We start from the raw sequence: 18,206 nt of genomic DNA, 5'->3' as shown, positions 1-18,206 counted from the left end.
GCTGTCCTTGTCTGCTCGCAGGCTTCTCCACTGGTACACCTTTGTCTATAAAGCAATTACTGGACTACTCCCCTCATACCTCTGCACCTACTTCACTTTCACGCTCTCTGGGTGTTCTATCTGCCTCTGTCCCCAGAACTCGTACTGAGCTTGGGAAGAGGGCATTCATGTACTCTGCTCCCTCTGCCTGCAACAGTCTTCAAAAATCACTAAAATTGCAGGAACTTATCACCATTAATGATTTTAAAACTCTGCTTACAGGCTTTATAATGGGAAATTTTGGAGTGTGTAAATGTTTTACTGCATAGTATTTTATCATCATCACATAAGTATTCTTTTAGTGTGTATTGTGGTGCACTCTTATGTTTAACATGAACTTTTCCTCCTCAGAATCCCCTGTTGCCACCTTGTCTGCCCCCATCCAGCCCTCTCCTTCCCCCACCGGACTGTATTTGTAGTGCATAACCCCTCCATAGGACTCTTTTTTTTCACTTTTTCTCATGTCTGCTTTCTTCTTTATGTGTGTTATTATGTTTTGTTCTTTAATGCTGCCACTTTGGCCAGGCCTTGCTCGCAAAAGAGATCATTTGATCTTGAGCAAATCTGCCTGGTAAAACAAAGGTTAAATCAGGGGTCTGCAACCTTTGCCATTAAAAGAGCAATTTCTGAGAAAGAATAATTTGAAAAAATCTGTGGAGCTGCAAAACATGTGTGAGCCTTATAATCAAGGTAAATAGCCTATTAAGTCTAAATTAGCGTATAGTTATGGTCTAAATAAGCATTCATTCATATGTTTTACCACAAGGTGGCCACTGTGCAGGGCACTATTAATAGTTATCTGGTACTTAAATTTTACAGAGCTGGCAGTGAGAGCAAACAAATCTGTCCACGCACTACTACATTCTCTATTTTATTCAATTTACTTTTTTGGATTTGGCATCCATAGCTAACCAGCCACTGCTATCGAGGTTCAGCAACATTTGGATTCATAGAATGAATTTCCATAGACTTCTTTTCTCAAAGGCTCAAGGAGCCACTGGACAGGGGCTAAAGAGCCACATTTGGCCTCGGAGCCACAGGTTGCCTACCCCTGGGTTAAATAAATAAATAAATTGAGTCTGCTGTGTCACGACACCAAACGTCCTGATGACAAATAATCAAACCAGGGCCTGATTTCAGGAAGCAGGCTCAACAAACTCAGAGCCTGTTCCTGATGTCCGAGTTGACTGAGCCTGAGGTGGGAAACAGAACAGCTGATCAGAATCAGTTCAATCAACTCTGAGTATGTTCAGCCTGAGAGAGGCGCAGTCACGGCGAGGACCAAAAGACATCATCAGTAGAGTGCAGATAACGTGATATTAAGGGGCCGAAAGCAAAAAGCCGCTTGTTTCATCCCAGCTGAGTTGGAGATTTTAATGACTGCAAAATGAAAAAACAACAACTAACACGTCAGCTGCAGCTAAAGATCGTGAGGTGTGATGGGATCAGACTGCAGAGTGTGTTAAGGCTCATTTATGCTCCCTTTACGTACGAAAATGTACACGTCCGTTTCAAACAATGTTATCGTCACTGCCCACATACTTCCATGTGCCCTTTACGTTGGCATGGATGTTAACCAATATATCCACCAGGAGGCAGCCCAGCGGCAAAAGTTTATGACAACAAGAAACTCAAAAACAAACATGGCAGGGTGTCGGTGGCTTAGTGGTAGAGCAGGCACCCCATGTACAAGGCTGTTGCCGCTGCTGCCCAGGCTCGACCCCAGCCTGTGGCCCCCTGCTGCATGTCTCTCTGTCTCTCTCTCCCCCCCCCCCCCCCCCCACACACTCCACCATTCTATCAATTAAAGGCAAAAAATATCTAAAAAACAAACATGGTGACTGTGGAGGAGATATTGATAATGCACCTCTTGCATAAAAGACAAAAACAGAGGCAGCGTTGTAGGAGGCGGTGGTAGGTGAGGCCGTTAAATACATCGCGACTGGAGGACGGAGAATTCTTTTCTCTAGTACTGCCGATGAGAGAAACTGAATTGTTATTTCTTCGTGTCTGACTAGAGTTAGGTATCGGGTAGTGACAGCAACACTGCCCCCACGGTTCTCGGTGGTACTGCTCCATTTGGCCCATATCCGTAAGCTTTATGGAAACGTGCAGAAATATGGACGAAATGAACGCAGAGCACGGACAGAAGGCTCTGTCCGTATCCGGATCTGTATTTAACGCTGAGCATAAATGAGCCCTAGTATTAATGTGAAGTGATGTTATGTAATGTGATGTGTTAATGTGTCTATATACAGAAAATACAGAAACATTACACAGTGTTCATATATTTGAATATAATTTATTCAGCTGTAAAGTGATGGAGCCCAAACACACTGGGCACAAACTCAACATCAAACACACAGATATCAAACAGACTGGTAAAGGTTTTGTTTCTACTGACTTCATTCTGTCAATATTACGCTGAGGTTCATTTAACTGCTGTCCACACACACACACACACAGACACACACACGCACGATAACTGCTCTCACTAAGTTTGTTTCAATAGGGGTATTTTTGGGCGAATGGCGGTGAGAGCGGCCACAGTAAAGACATCAGAATATCCTGCAGGTCAAAGCATCACTCTTTTGTTTTGAGGTGAACTTTTTTCAGAGGATTACCCGGCAGTATAATGTACAGTCGGTGTGGTCAGCTGTTTGAGAGCAGCACAGCTCATCAGATCAGATCTGTTCATATTAATGTAGCACAGATTCATTTATCTGCTGACATGCTGACGTACTGCGGTAAGCGAGTTGTGTAATTTCCGGTGTTTCTGTGACAGCGTCTCTGTGCTGCTCTGGTGAATTCTGCTAGCCTGCTTTCTGCTTTCTCACTTCAGTTGCTTTAACATCTACTTCAAGTCTTAACTCCCACTAGTTCTGTTTAAGCACTTATAGCTCTCTTCCTTTTAAGACTTTCTTGCTAATCTCTTAGCTGTTGTTTGCACGTTATTAGCCTTGGTAGCTACATTAGCTTAATAGTTAGCGATAGTGTCTCCATCTCCTGCTCTTTCTTGCTTGGTGTGCCATTATGCAGCAAAGCATTTGCATACTCCCATCTCAGCCATTAAAAAGTCTGTGACTTGAGTTTTAAAATCATTAATTGAAATGAAGCTCTGAAGCTTCAGAGTCTTTTGAAGACTGTTCCAGGCAGAGGGAGCAGAGTACATGAATGCCCTCTTCCCAAACTCTGTGCAAGCTCTGGGAACTGAGGCAGATAGACAGTCTTGGGATCGCAAGCTGTGAGATGGATTGTGTGAAAGTGAGGTATGTACAGAGGTATGAAGGTAGAAGTCCAATGATTGCTTTATAGATGAAGATGTACCAGTGGAGAAGCCTACGAGCAGACAAGGACAGCCAACCTACCTTAGCATACAGAGTACAGTGACGGGTGTGTGATTCCCACAGTGGGGTCATCCCTATATTCCCCGGGTTCTATGTTCCCTGATCGGGGAACATAGGACCCTTTGAAAAAAAAAAAGGGTCCTATGTTCCCCGCTTTCCCCAAAAGGAAATATGTTCCCTGCTTTGTATGGGACCGGGGAACATAGAATCCTTTTTAAGAAAAAGGGTTTTGTGTTCCCCGCTTTTCCTTAACGGGTCCTAATATCATTTAGGGCTTATTTTTTCCACCATAATTTCCATAAATGCTGAATTGTGCGACATACTGTAGGTCTATGTGTTCGCTGATTTAATGCTCACTTTGCAAACCAGCCTTTCAGCACCATAGACAGTGACGGGAGCTCCATATCAACACTTATCAACAGCCTGCCCTGACCTGGGCTCAAACGACCACAGCCTGATGATGTCTCAAACTATCAAAAATTCAAATATAGCTGACACTAACAAAGCTACACGAAGATATCTTGCACAGTATGTCCATAAGCATAATCAAGAAAAACTGAGGCTGAGGGGGGTGAGTGACAGTCTACAACCACTGATGAGCATACACAGCATCATATCCACACGGTGGGACTCATCGCGCCTTATCAATAACACTGCGCAACAGAAAATATCTATAAAAACGTGTGTTTACTTCCGACCCTGAGCTCTCCAACCCCAGGCATATTTGGCAGGTGGCAGCGGCCCCTTTATGATTCTTTTCCATTCTAGGCTAGTGGGAAAACTGTGTAGAGTCATTGATATGATAAAACTGTCAGGCACACACAAAGCCAGAAATATGTATACACTATTTTCAGCATATTTGTAAAGCCGTGTGACACTTGAATCTGTTTTATAACTCTGTTAATATACGAACTAATTTCCACTCCATATTTATCCACAAATGGACAAAGACGTCCTGAACCAGATTCATATCAATTTGCCGCCTGCACACATTCTTGCTGGGCTTACACTGGTAAACGGTAAGAGTGACGTCACTCGATTTCAGCACTTTTGTGCTGAACAGCTCCGCTGACTCTTTAGCGGAGGGTGGCTGCACCCGGTGGCAGGTCCTGCGTCGTTTTCCCCAGTGTGCTGACCAGGCTGGTCTTTCTTGCCTGTGAGGTGGTGGCGAGCTTTACAGAAGTGAAGAAGTTATCGGTGGGTCATGTTTCTCCCCTTCTCCAGGATGGATAAATAAATAAATATTATAAATAAAATTTTAAAAATAAGAGACCGCAAAAGCTTTGTAGGCTATGGGATCGGGGAACATAGGACCCTTTTTAAAAAAAAAGGGCCTATGTTCCCCGGGTCCTTTTGGGGAAAAGTGGGGAACATAGAACCCTTATTATTAGAAAGGGTTCTATGTTCCCTGGTCCCATACAACGCGGGGAACATAGGACCCTTTTGGGGTTCCATACAAAGTGGGGAACATAGGACCTGGGGAACATAGAACCGGGGGAACATAGGTACACTCCCCATATACAATACATCACCATAGTCTAGCAACGGCAGAAAAGTTGCAGCAACAAGCTTCTTTTTAGAGATAAAAGAAAAACACGATTTATTTCGAAAATAGAGACCCAGTCTTACCTTTAGTGTCTTGACCAAATTTTCAATGTGTGGTTTAAAAGACAAGCTATCATGTAAAATGATGCCCAGGTATTTAAAATTTGTAAGAATCTCAATAGGAATGTCTTGGTATGTGTGCACAGCAGAAAGACAACAGGTTTTTTCTTCTGATTTAGTAAAGGGTTAGGGGGTTAGGAAAATGAGTTATTGTTATTTGTTTGGCTCACTGGGATTTTGGTGCACTGGCCTGGGGGTGTATCATCCACCGTTACTCATCTTGCTTTCCCAAAACGAGAAATAAATAAAGTTATTTGTTTTTCTGTTCTCTTTCTGTGGTTATTTACATTTTTTTAAAAGAACAAGAGATTTTTTTTTTGTTGTTTTTGTTTTTATTTTATAGTTGTTTATTTTTATATTTTTTGTTTTTTATGATATAATTTATACTATTAATTTATTTAATGATAATAGACTATACATACCCAAAATTGTTTTTTTTTTTTTTTTTTTTTTTTTTAAATTAGTAAAGGTGCATTATTTTAATCTATTTAAATAAGTGATAATTAAAAGAACCTATACCACCCCGTAAGAGTTATTGTAAAAGAACAAATCATAAAATAACATAACATACACAACCATGCCCTTCAACAACACCTCAAAAAATGACACAAGTTGAGAGATTAATGTCCTTGGTTTAAAATATTGCAGGTTTGAAGACTATTGGCAGTGACCAGCGGAAAACGGGTGCAGCTCTGGATATATTTCTAAGTTGTACAGGTATGTAGTAAAACCAGTGTGTGATGAACCTTATGTATAACAAAAAACATGCAAATTAGATGTTCGTTTGTTGAGTCTTTATTGTTGTATTTCTGTCTGGAAGTTTGCTGTGAAAGGGAGGGGGGGAGGGAGGAAGAGAATATAGTTAGTTGTGGGTAAAAAGTCGTTCATTAAGACCCAGAGGTTGTCTGCTGTTTATTTTTCTGATCCAGGCCCCCTCTGCTCTTCTCCTCTGCCCAGCGGACCAGTTTGGGTTGCTCTCCACACCTGAGATGGTAAGATGTGAAATTGAGTGAATTTGAAAGTGTTGTACCAGGGGGGTCTCAGATTCGCCTTTCCTAATGCTGTACAGATGTTGGTGAAGCCTGGTCCGGATGCTGTTGCCTGTTTCTCCTATGTAGATTTTATGACATTGTGTACATTGAATGAAATATATTGTGTTGGATGTGTTTAGGGTGAAGCGCCCTCTGATCGGGTAGGTGGCTGCGGAGTAAATGTTAGTGATGGAAATGGACGGATGGAAGTGATCCCACTGCATGTGGTCCCGTTCCCCTCCTCCCCTGCTGGAAAAAAGTGAGCGGATTAGCAGATCTTTAAGACTCTTATTTTTGCTGTGTGCTGCAATGGTTCTGTAATTGGCAAACGGAGTGTGTGACTGTTGCGTAGTGAGAAAGTTGTTTTTCAAGCTGAGTTGTAAAGAAGTGAATTTCTGGGAGAAGGTGGTCACAAGTGGGAGGAGACGGGGGGTTATCTGTGATGCTGTGGGGTCTCCTTCGGATTCTGCAACGGGGCTGCTCTCCCCCCGGTGCGCACCTGTTTGTGATTGGTTATTGATTAGGTCCAGGGGGACGGCGTTGGAGCGAGTGGGAGCGAGGGCAGCCAGCGTGGAATTCTTAACGGACCTGAGGAAGCGGGTGCTGTATCCTCTTTGTTTTAAGCTCTGAAAAAGTGTTGTTATGGCCTGTTGTAAGTGAATCTTGTCTGAACAAATTCTGTGAAAGCGTATGATTTGTGATTTAATTATACCTCTGTATGTGTGTTTCGGGTGATAGCTGGTTTTGTGCAGAAGTGCGTGTGTGTCCGTCGGTTTGAAATAGACTTTTGAAAGTAACTGTGTGGTTGTACTGTCGGTGTGTTTGAAATATATTGTTGTGTCCAGAAAGCTTGTGTGTGTTGTGCTTGTTTCATTTTTAACTTTAATTGACGGGTGATGACTATTGAGTGTATCGATGAATTCTTGGAATGTGTCTAGTCCGTGTGGCCATACACCGATAATGTCGTCCAGGAAGCGTAAATAGAAGGTGGGTTGTAAGCGACATTTTGCCAGTGCCTCCCGCTCCCACTCCCTCATGTAAATATTTGCATACGCGGGTGCGTATCGGTGGCCCATGGCCGTCCCCTGGACCTGTAAATACAAGTTGTCATTGAAGACAAAATCATTATTATTGAAACAAATAGTGAGTAGTTGAATTATTTCTTTGTCGGGTCTCGAGCCATCCGGGTATCTGTTCATAACATTGTGTACCGCTGTCAGGCCCATCTCTGTGTTGATGATGGTGTAAAGGCTGTCTATGTCAATTGTAAAGAGGTGGGCCTGAGAGGGTATTTGCAGCTGTTTGATTTTATGCAAGAAGTCATAGGTATCTTTTAGGTAACTAGGGTGCCTGTTGGAGAGAGGTCCCAGGTGAGTGTCTATGTATTTTGATACGTTGTATGTGCAACTGTGGCAATCTGAGACGATTGGCCTCCCCGGAGGGACCTGATGGGGGACCGTCCAGGCGCCGGGCTCCTTGTGGATTTTGGGGAGGAGATAGAATTGTCTGTCACGGGGATCCGTAGGACCGCACAGGTAATCTCTCTGTTTTGCTTTGATGTAACCGTTTGTGTATAGTGATTGTACTATTTTTTTGATTTCTAATTGTGATTGTTGTTTTAGGCTATTTTGTATGGGTTTGTAATATCTGAAATTATTAAGTTGTCTGTTAGCCTCTAATTTGTATTGTTGTGTGTCCATGATGACAATTTTAGATCCCTTGTCTGCCAGTTTAATGATAATTTGTGTGTTGGATTTTAATTCGAGAATGGCTTGTTTTTCAGAGAGCGAGAGATTATCTGTGCGGTCCGTCCCCCCCGCCCACTGGGCCAGCACCTGGTGGTCCTGCCGGATCAGGTCCCGGGTTGCTGCAGTGAGGCCGTCCCAGGACGGTTCCCATGTAGATGGATCTGTGAAAGGTAGGTGTTCCATGTCTTTCTGTTGAAAGTGATCAATTAGTTTAATTTGTCTGTGATAAGAATGAAGGTCAATTTTAAGGGCTAGGACGAAAGGAGTTGAGTCTCATCGTCGAAGACGATGAGACTAAAAGGCACAGTCCATCATCCCTCCTCAGAGTCCCTTCCCATAGTCAAAGGCGTGTTTGGGGTCAAAAGTCAAGTCCCAGTGGCAGTAGTGTAGAGCCAATTTGGGTTCAAATGAAAAACTAGAGTCCACCTTGTTCTGGTAGGGGTTAGGGTCCGTCAGGGGTGTATTTAGAGTCAGAGGTCACGTCCAAGTGGTGGTAGACTGGGGCCAGTTTGGGTTCAAATTAAGTACAAGAGTAGACATTGTTTTGGGTCAGTATAGGGTCCCTCAGGGGTGTGTGTGTGTGTGTGTGCGTGTGTGTGTTTTTTTCGGGGGATCAGAGGTCCCGTCCAGGTCGTGGTAGACTGTAGACAATTTGGGTTCAGATTAAAAAGTCGAGTAGGGTTGGGTTTGGTTAGGATGAGGGCCAGTCAGGGGTGTGGTTAGGACGAAAGGAGTTGAGTCTCATCGTCGAAGACGATGAGACTAAAAGGCACAGTCCATCATCCCTCCTCAGAGTCCCTTCCCATAGTCAAAGGCGTGTTTGGGGTCAAAAGTCAAGTCCCAGTGGCAGTAGTGTAGAGCCAATTTGGGTTCAAATGAAAACCTAGAGTCCACCTTGTTCTGGTAGGGGTTAGGGTCCGTCAGGGGTGTATTTAGAGTCAGAGGTCACGTCCAAGTGGTGGTAGACTGGGGCCAGTTTGGGTTCAAATTAAGTACAAGAGTAGACATTGTTTTGGGTCAGTATAGGGTCCCTCAGGGGTGTGTGTGTGTGTGTGTGTGCGTGTGTGTGTTTTTTTCGGGGGATCAGAGGTCCCGTCCAGGTCGTGGTAGACTGTAGACAATTTGGGTTCAGATTAAAAAGTCGAGTACGGTTGGGTTTGGTTAGGATGAGGGCCAGTCAGGGGTGTGGTTAGGGTCAGAGGTCACGTCCAGGTCGTAGTGGAATAAAGTCTAATTGGGTTCCAGTTAAAGGCCAGGGTCCTCCTTGGGTTGGGTTTAGGGCTCATGAGCAGGTCAGGGTTAGAACTGAAGCGGTAAGGCAGGTCGTGAACAGGTGTGTGGTTAGGATGAGGGCTGAAGTGGCAAGGTCACTTAATACACAATAAACATTAATAAACAGTAAACATTAATAGTAGAGGGACTGCCATATTATTTGGTTCCCTTCTTGATCTGGTCACTAGGTTCCAAAAGTGTCCAGGAGGTGGCTCCATTTCCTCTGTGTGATTGAGGTCTGGAGGCAGACCAAGATGAAGGGACAAAGGTCATGACTGGGTCTTTGGTCAGGGTGAGGGCTGAAATTGTACAGTCACATCACAAATCATAATAATAAAAAAATATATATACATATATATATATATATATATATACATATATGAGAATGTAAGCAGTAACAGGGAAATTGCCTCATTGTTTGGTTTCCTTTGTTATCCCGAAGACGTGGTTGGAAAGTGTGGAGGAGGCGGATACGTGTTCCCTGTGAAATTAAAGGCTGGAGGCAAGCCCAGGTGAAGGGACAAGGGTCATGACCCGTAATTGTGGTTAGGGTGAGGGCTGAAATCATACAGTCACATCACAAATCATAATAAAACATAATAAGAGGGAAACCGCATCATTGTTCGGTTTCCGTTTGTATGTGGAAGATGTGATTGGAGAGTGTGGAGGAGGCGGATGCATGTTCCCTCTGAACTTAAAGGCTGGAGGCAGGCCTAGGTTAAGGGACAAGGGTCATGGCCTGTAGTTGTGGTTAGGGTGAGGGCCGAAATTATACAGTCCCATGATAAATAATAAAACATAAATAATAAAGAGACACCATAATTGTTTGGTTTCATGTTGCATCTCGATCATGTGGTGGGAGGGTGTGCAGGAGGCGGATCCATGTTCTCTGTAAAGTTGTTGGCTGGAGGCAGGCCTAGGTGAAGGGGCAAGGGTCATAAGCGGGCCTCGTGGTTGGGCTCAGGTCTGAAACAATAAGGTCACACAGTAAATCAAGAGAGAACACATCATTGTTCGGTTCCATTGTTCATTTTTCATTTAGGCCCTGTGGTTGGAGTGTGTCAAGGAGGCGGATCCATTTCCTTTCTGCCCTCCTGCGTTGCGACGTGGACCAGCGTGGGTTGGTCTCCAGGACAGTGGTCCTCAAAGCAGTCCAGCCATGTTGTATGAAATGCTGTATGACTGGTATTTGTGTGTTGTGTTGTTTGCAGATGTTGTATTTATATTGGTAAAATCTCACTCTGATTGTGTTTCCTGTCTCTCCAACATACTGCATGTGACAATTAGTGCAAAAAATTAAATATACACAGTTTCTGGAGCCAATGGTGGTTCCCCCTTGTGTCTTGAAAACATTATTATTAATTGTGTTGCATACCCAGAGGCGGTGCTGAAAAAATTCCCCGTGTCTCGTGGACTTAGGGTCCCCCAGTGGTTTTAATTTAGCTCTCACTAAATAATCTTGTAAATTTCTGTTCTTTCTGTATGCAGAAATAAGTCTATGATTCTGGAGCAGCTGAGAATCCCCAATCCCCTGGTAAAAATTACTCTTCACCTTCCGAATTAGTCTAACAGCAGATGTGGAATAGTTGGTGATAATTGGGAGGGGAGAGGAGGCCCAAATAGGCTTGGTCTGGTTGAAAGTCCTGAATGATTTTCTTAAGAAGGAGCGAGAGTACCCTCTAGTGGCCAAAGTGGAGAATAACACCTTAGTGGCTGCTCTGAAATCTTCCTCTCTGGTGCAGACCCTGTAAAATCTGAGGAGCTGGGATTTGACAATCCCTGAGTAAGTGTGTTTTGGGTGATAACTAGTCTTGTGAAGTAGGGAATGTGTGCCTGTGTTTTTAAAAAATATCTTGGTGTCCAATTTGTGTGTTTGTGGGAAATTAGGTCCTTTGTATGTGGTGGTGTCCAGGAAATCAACAGAGGTCAAATTAATAGTGGCTTTTAATTTAATGGAGGGATTGTGGTCATTAAGCAGAGTTAAAAATACTTCAAAATCATCTCTGTGGTGGTTCCAGATTCCCCAGATATCATCTAGATATCTGTAATAATAGAGGGGTTTTTTAGGAGAGGCTTGTAATGCTGCCTGTTCCCATTCAGCCATAAAAATATTAGCATAGGCTGGTGCGAATTTCTTGCCCATTGCTGTGCCTTTGATTTGCAGGAAATATTTACCATTGAATTCAAAATCGTTCCGGGTTAGGTTTATTTGTAATAATTCTATTAGTTCCTTGTCTGGTCTTTTGGAATCAGGATATTTAATGAAAATGTTTTTTATGGCTTGAATGCCCTGTGAGATATCAATATTTGTATATAGGCTGTCAATGTCCATGGTAAAAAGAAAAGAGTCTGGAGGAACAGAAATTTGTTTTATTTTTTCAATAAAATCATAAGTGTCTCTAATGTAACTTGGGTGTTTAACAGAGAGAGGATTGAGGTAAAAATCAAGATACTCTGCTGTAAAATAGGTTTCACTGTTGCAGTCTGATACGATGGGTCTGCCAGGAGGGATTTCATGGGGTTTGCTCCATTTCTCAGGCTCCTTATGGATTTTAGGCAGCATATAGAAGCGTCTAGGTCTGGGTTCTCCATTGCCAATTAAATATGTTTTTTGCTTAGCATTAATAAATTTTTTGTCATACAATTTCTGTATGGTCTTTTCCACCATGGGGATAGTTTGTAAATAAATGGGTGTTTTGATGTGAGTATAATAATTTTTATTGGCCAATTGTCTGTGTCCCTCCCACACATACTGGTCCCGGTCCATTACCACAACTGCGTTTCCCTTGTCGGCTGGTTTGATGACTACAAATTGATTGTTTTGTAACGACTTTAAAGCCTCTGTTTCGGGTTTGGTAAGATTGGGTTTATTTCTGATTATTTTAAATTTGGTGTCAAAATGTTGTATATCTTGTTGAATAATTTTCCTAATATTATCAGGCAGTTTTGCTAATGGAGGGGTCCAGTCAGATTTTGGGGTAAACGGTGGGGGGTCGGAGTCTCCTCTCCCATGAAAATAGGCTGCAATCTTTAATTTCCTGTGGTACTGTTGGAGGTCAAATCTGGTGTTCTGTATGAGGTTTTTGTTGCTGCCCTTGGTGGGGATAAACGTGAGGCCTTTGCTCAATAAGGAGAACTGTGCTGGGGACAGTATGAATTTTTTACTCAAATTGATAACAGTTTTGTCCCCCTCCTGAGGTGGCAGGTTCATGGGGATTCTCAGTTTACCTGCTGGGACCAGTGCTGAAGCAGCCTAGTCGCTGTAGCATGAGTCCAGTGGATCCCGTCCCTTTCAGTGGAGAATTGGCTCCTGAGGAGTTCGGGAATAAACAAGAGGTTAGACCTTATGTATTTGTTAAGTGCATGTAGATGCATTTGCTCTCGCTGGGGTAGGCCTCTAGAAAAATTAATGAGAGGTAGCCAGATCTCTGCTTGTGGGAATTTGGCTTTAGCCACCCTGATGAGCCTCTGCAGGTCTTTTATAGATGTCTGTGTGCTTTGGGTTCTACTGTTTAGACCCAGCGAAAGAATCAGTGTCTCTACCATAGGGACTGGGTCAATTTTAGATAGGACCCCCTGTATGTGTCTGAAAGAGGCCCCAGGGAAGCTGTCTACCTGCAGGTCCGTTACTTTAAAGGGTGGGAATCTGGCGACGTTAGAGTCTCCCAGAATGAGCCATTTTTCCCTCACTGCTAGGCTCCAGTTTTTGATTTTGTAAGTGGTGTTAATGTGTCTGGTGGGCCTGCGTGTAGGTGTGAGTGGTGTTCCTGTAGGTCCAAGTGTGGTGTGTGTGGCACCTGTACTGGGTCTGCCAAAGTCAATCTGAGACTGGAAAATGTTTTTACGCAGAGGAGTCATGGAAGTACGTGGCATAAGGTTGGTCTCCTCAGGGGAATCTCCCAGGAGCTCGTCGATTTGCTCGACGGTCAGGTCCATGAGTGCCACCGCGTCCGAGGCGGGGGCTGCGGGCGGCTGCGAGGCCCCAGAGGTTGTCCGCGGGATAGTGGATCTGTGGAGAGCCGGTGCCCGAGGTGCGGATGCAGGCGGTCGAGGGCGGTGGCCCGTCGTCTGCGACGGGCGCTCTGTGTCAGGTGGAAGTGAGGTCGTCTGTAGGGCAGATGAGGAAGCACTCTCACCTGGTTTGGCGCGGAAGGTGCGCCTGGGCCTCTGCTCCTTGGGAGTGGCAGGAGGATCCACCGGTGATGGAGGAGGAGGAGAAGGGGGAAGAGGAGGTGTGGGGGGCATTACCTCCAGGTCCTCAGGCAGTAGGGACGGTGAGTGGTGAGGTGTGGCGCAGACCTGTGCCTCCGCAGGTACTGTGGCCTCCATGTGGTCCTCGGGGACATTTTGGGGCGGGGGCTGTGGCCGCTGGGGGGGAGGTGGCGGTGGTGGAGGAGGCGGAGGCACTGGCTGTTGTGCCACCGTAGGTGCCGAGGCACCTGTGCGATCACCTGGAACATGTAATGGGGCTGTTGCCCCCCTGTCAGCCTGTCTGGCTATGAGTAGGGCCTCTGTACGCTCTACTGTGTCAGGAAGGAGGCGTCTGCCAAGGTTACGTCTGGCCCAGTTAGCTGCTATGTCAAAGGGCTGTCTCCAGTCTAGGCTAGGCAGAGCGAACAGCTTATCAGTCTCCTGTTCAATAAGCTCTGAGTAATGGTCTCTCAAAATTAGCATGGTGGTCACAGCCCAATTTTTGGCATTGCCACAGATCAAGTCAATTGTTTTATCAGTGGGTGTTGCTGGCTTAATAAGTGTGGACAAAGTGCGTGTCATCTTATTAATAGTGACAGGAGGGTGGTCATGGGACGCATTTTGTAAATGGTGCATTCCTTTAATAAGTCTGTGGATAATGCGTACCTTGGCGGTAAAGTCAGGGTCGGTGGAGTGTGAAGCCGCTGGTCCAGCCTGGGTAGCGGCAAGAGCGCGGTCACTACCACGCGGCGCGGTGGCTGCGCGCTGGTCCGTGGTGGCGGATCGCCACCAACGCCCGCTGGGGGCTCCTCTCCCGCGGGGTCGGGAGTTAAGCTGAGGGCGCTGGTACTGTTGGAAGTTGGGTTGAGGGCGCTGGTTCTGCTGGAAGGTGGGTTGAGAGCACCGGTTCTGTTGGAAGGTGGGTTGAGAGCGCCGGTTCTGTTGGAAGGTGGGTTGAGAGCGCCGGTTCTGTTGGAAGGTGGGTTGAGGGCGCTGGTTGCGTTGGAAGCGCTGGTTCTGGTGGTAGGAAGGTCTCGGAGGCCTGTAATGCTGCGGGCGGTCGCCCCGTGGCCTGGAACGGGAAGCGGAAGGAGAGGGCGCGTCGCGCCAGGGTGGTCTGCGGGTCACTGAAGCATATGAGGGTCTGTAGTTGCTGGGCCGAGTGTCAGGACGGGTGTCGGTGTCATACCTGCTGGAGGACAGCAGCTCTGGATACCTGTTCTGTCTCCGTCGGCGGCCATAACGCACAGTGGTCCAGCCCTCGTCATCATGCTCGGCCCACATGGTTGAGATCGGGGCTTGTGAGGCAACAAAAATCAAGCAAAAAAGACTCCAGAGTAGGGCTCTGATTCACTGAAGTTTATTGCTCCCACTTGAAGTACAAAAAAAATAGCTACGTTTCGGTAAAATTAAACCTTCTTCAGGCGAATGTTGCTAAAGCTAACGAGCTATGCTAAAGCTAACGAGCTATGCTAAAGCGTGCGTGTCGAGCTGGCGTCCAAGGCCAAAAGAAGGAAGTGGGATGGAGCGGAGGAGGAAGTAGCGTGACAGGTGATAGGTCACCGTCTTAAAGGGAAACACCTTAATCCGCTGTGTGGTAATGTTATTTTTAAACAAATAAATAATAAATAAATGAATTACTCATATCTTTGTGTGGTTGTGTCTTTTTTGGATTAATTTTTAAATGTTTTTTTTAAAAAAATATTTTTTAATATTGTCCAATTGTAATTATGAATTGAATTCTGTGGTTGTCACTTTGTTGGATTAATTTTTGAATTTTTAAATTATATTTTAGTGTTGTCCAATTGTAATAAATTATGAAATTGTAAATTAAATTCTGTGGTTGTGTCTTTGTTGGATTAATTTAGAATTTTTTGAATTGTATTTTAATGTTATCCAATTGTAATTAATATCGAAATTATGAATTGAATTTTCTGGCATCATAAATCATTAATATAGAACACTCCTTCTATGGGCATGGACAGTAGATCCTACAGCAGTACAGGCATAACTTCAATAATAAACAAGAACATTGAACATGACATCATATCCTGGGCTGATGCCAACATTCTCCTATGATATGCAAATGCAAAATCATCCTAGCGTGGGTAAATGCAAACATTATCATGTAATATGTAACTGTAAACATAAACATCATACCATCACGGGCGAGTGCCCACCTCATCATAAACAAAGGTCAATAAAACATGGAAGGGTCCGTACCAGCATAATCCCATACAATCATAAGCAATTATACCCCAATAGCATCCTGTCTTGTGTTAGGGTGTGAGCCCAATAGGTTCTCTGTAAATAAACACACAACATATCAAAATAAAGACGGGAAGGGAAACCGAGAGACGAGGGAGAGGCACGGGCTTGGTTAGGACGAAAGGAGTTGAGTCTCATCGTCGAAGACGATGAGACTAAAAGGCACAGTCCATCATCCCTCCTCAGAGTCCCTTCCCATAGTCAAAGGCGTGTTTGGGGTCAAAAGTCAAGTCCCAGTGGCAGTAGTGTAGAGCCAATTTGGGTTCAAATGAAAACCTAGAGTCCACCTTGTTCTGGTAGGGGTTAGGGTCCGTCAGGGGTGTATTTAGAGTCAGAGGTCACGTCCAAGTGGTGGTAGACTGGGGCCAGTTTGGGTTCAAATTAAGTACAAGAGTAGACATTGTTTTGGGTCAGTATAGGGTCCCTCAGGGGTGTGTGTGTGTGTGTGTGTGCGTGTGTGTGTTTTTTTCGGGGGATCAGAGGTCCCGTCCAGGTCGTGGTAGACTGTAGACAATTTGGGTTCAGATTAAAAAGTCGAGTACGGTTGGGTTTGGTTAGGATGAGGGCCAGTCAGGGGTGTGGTTAGGGTCAGAGGTCACGTCCAGGTCGTAGTGGAATAAAGTCTAATTGGGTTCCAGTTAAAGGCCAGGGTCCTCCTTGGGTTGGGTTTAGGGCTCATGAGCAGGTCAGGGTTAGAACTGAAGCGGTAAGGCAGGTCGTGAACAGGTGTGTGGTTAGGATGAGGGCTGAAGTGGCAAGGTCACTTAATACACAATAAACATTAATAAACAGTAAACATTAATAGTAGAGGGACTGCCATATTATTTGGTTCCCTTCTTGATCTGGTCACTAGGTTCCAAAAGTGTCCAGGAGGTGGCTCCATTTCCTCTGTGTGATTGAGGTCTGGAGGCAGACCAAGATGAAGGGACAAAGGTCATGACTGGGTCTTTGGTCAGGGTGAGGGCTGAAATTGTACAGTCACATCACAAATCATAATAATAAAAAAATATATATACATATATATATATATATATATATACATATATGAGAATGTAAGCAGTAACAGGGAAATTGCCTCATTGTTTGGTTTCCTTTGTTATCCCGAAGACGTGGTTGGAAAGTGTGGAGGAGGCGGATACGTGTTCCCTGTGAAATTAAAGGCTGGAGGCAAGCCCAGGTGAAGGGACAAGGGTCATGACCCGTAATTGTGGTTAGGGTGAGGGCTGAAATCATACAGTCACATCACAAATCATAATAAAACATAATAAGAGGGAAACCGCATCATTGTTCGGTTTCCGTTTGTATGTGGAAGATGTGATTGGAGAGTGTGGAGGAGGCGGATGCATGTTCCCTCTGAACTTAAAGGCTGGAGGCAGGCCTAGGTTAAGGGACAAGGGTCATGGCCTGTAGTTGTGGTTAGGGTGAGGGCCGAAATTATACAGTCCCATGATAAATAATAAAACATAAATAATAAAGAGACACCATAATTGTTTGGTTTCATGTTGCATCTCGATCATGTGGTGGGAGGGTGTGCAGGAGGCGGATCCATGTTCTCTGTAAAGTTGTTGGCTGGAGGCAGGCCTAGGTGAAGGGGCAAGGGTCATAAGCGGGCCTCGTGGTTGGGCTCAGGTCTGAAACAATAAGGTCACACAGTAAATCAAGAGAGAACACATCATTGTTCGGTTCCATTGTTCATTTTTCATTTAGGCCCTGTGGTTGGAGTGTGTCAAGGAGGCGGATCCATTTCCTTTCTGCCCTCCTGCGTTGCGACGTGGACCAGCGTGGGTTGGTCTCCAGGACAGTGGTCCTCAAAGCAGTCCAGCCATGTTGTATGAAATGCTGTATGACTGGTATTTGTGTGTTGTGTTGTTTGCAGATGTTGTATTTATATTGGTAAAATCTCACTCTGATTGTGTTTCCTGTCTCTCCAACATACTGCATGTGACAATTAGTGCAAAAAATTAAATATACACAGTTTCTGGAGCCAATGGTGGTTCCCCCTTGTGTCTTGAAAACATTATTATTAATTGTGTTGCATACCCAGAGGCGGTGCTGAAAAAATTCCCCGTGTCTCGTGGACTTAGGGTCCCCCAGTGGTTTTAATTTAGCTCTCACTAAATAATCTTGTAAATTTCTGTTCTTTCTGTATGCAGAAATAAGTCTATGATTCTGGAGCAGCTGAGAATCCCCAATCCCCTGGTAAAAATTACTCTTCACCTTCCGAATTAGTCTAACAGCAGATGTGGAATAGTTGGTGATAATTGGGAGGGGAGAGGAGGCCCAAATAGGCTTGGTCTGGTTGAAAGTCCTGAATGATTTTCTTAAGAAGGAGCGAGAGTACCCTCTAGTGGCCAAAGTGGAGAATAACACCTTAGTGGCTGCTCTGAAATCTTCCTCTCTGGTGCAGACCCTGTAAAATCTGAGGAGCTGGGATTTGACAATCCCTGAGTAAGTGTGTTTTGGGTGATAACTAGTCTTGTGAAGTAGGGAATGTGTGCCTGTGTTTTTAAAAAAATATCTTGGTGTCCAATTTGTGTGTTTGTGGGAAATTAGGTCCTTTGTATGTGGTGGTGTCCAGGAAATCAACAGAGGTCAAATTAATAGTGGCTTTTAATTTAATGGAGGGATTGTGGTCATTAAGCAGA

The sequence above is a fragment of the Epinephelus lanceolatus genome, chromosome 6 (assembly GCF_041903045.1).
Source record: "Epinephelus lanceolatus isolate andai-2023 chromosome 6, ASM4190304v1, whole genome shotgun sequence".
Taxonomy (NCBI): Eukaryota; Metazoa; Chordata; class Actinopteri; order Perciformes; family Serranidae; genus Epinephelus; species Epinephelus lanceolatus.
This window is presented reverse-complemented; position numbering follows the sequence as displayed.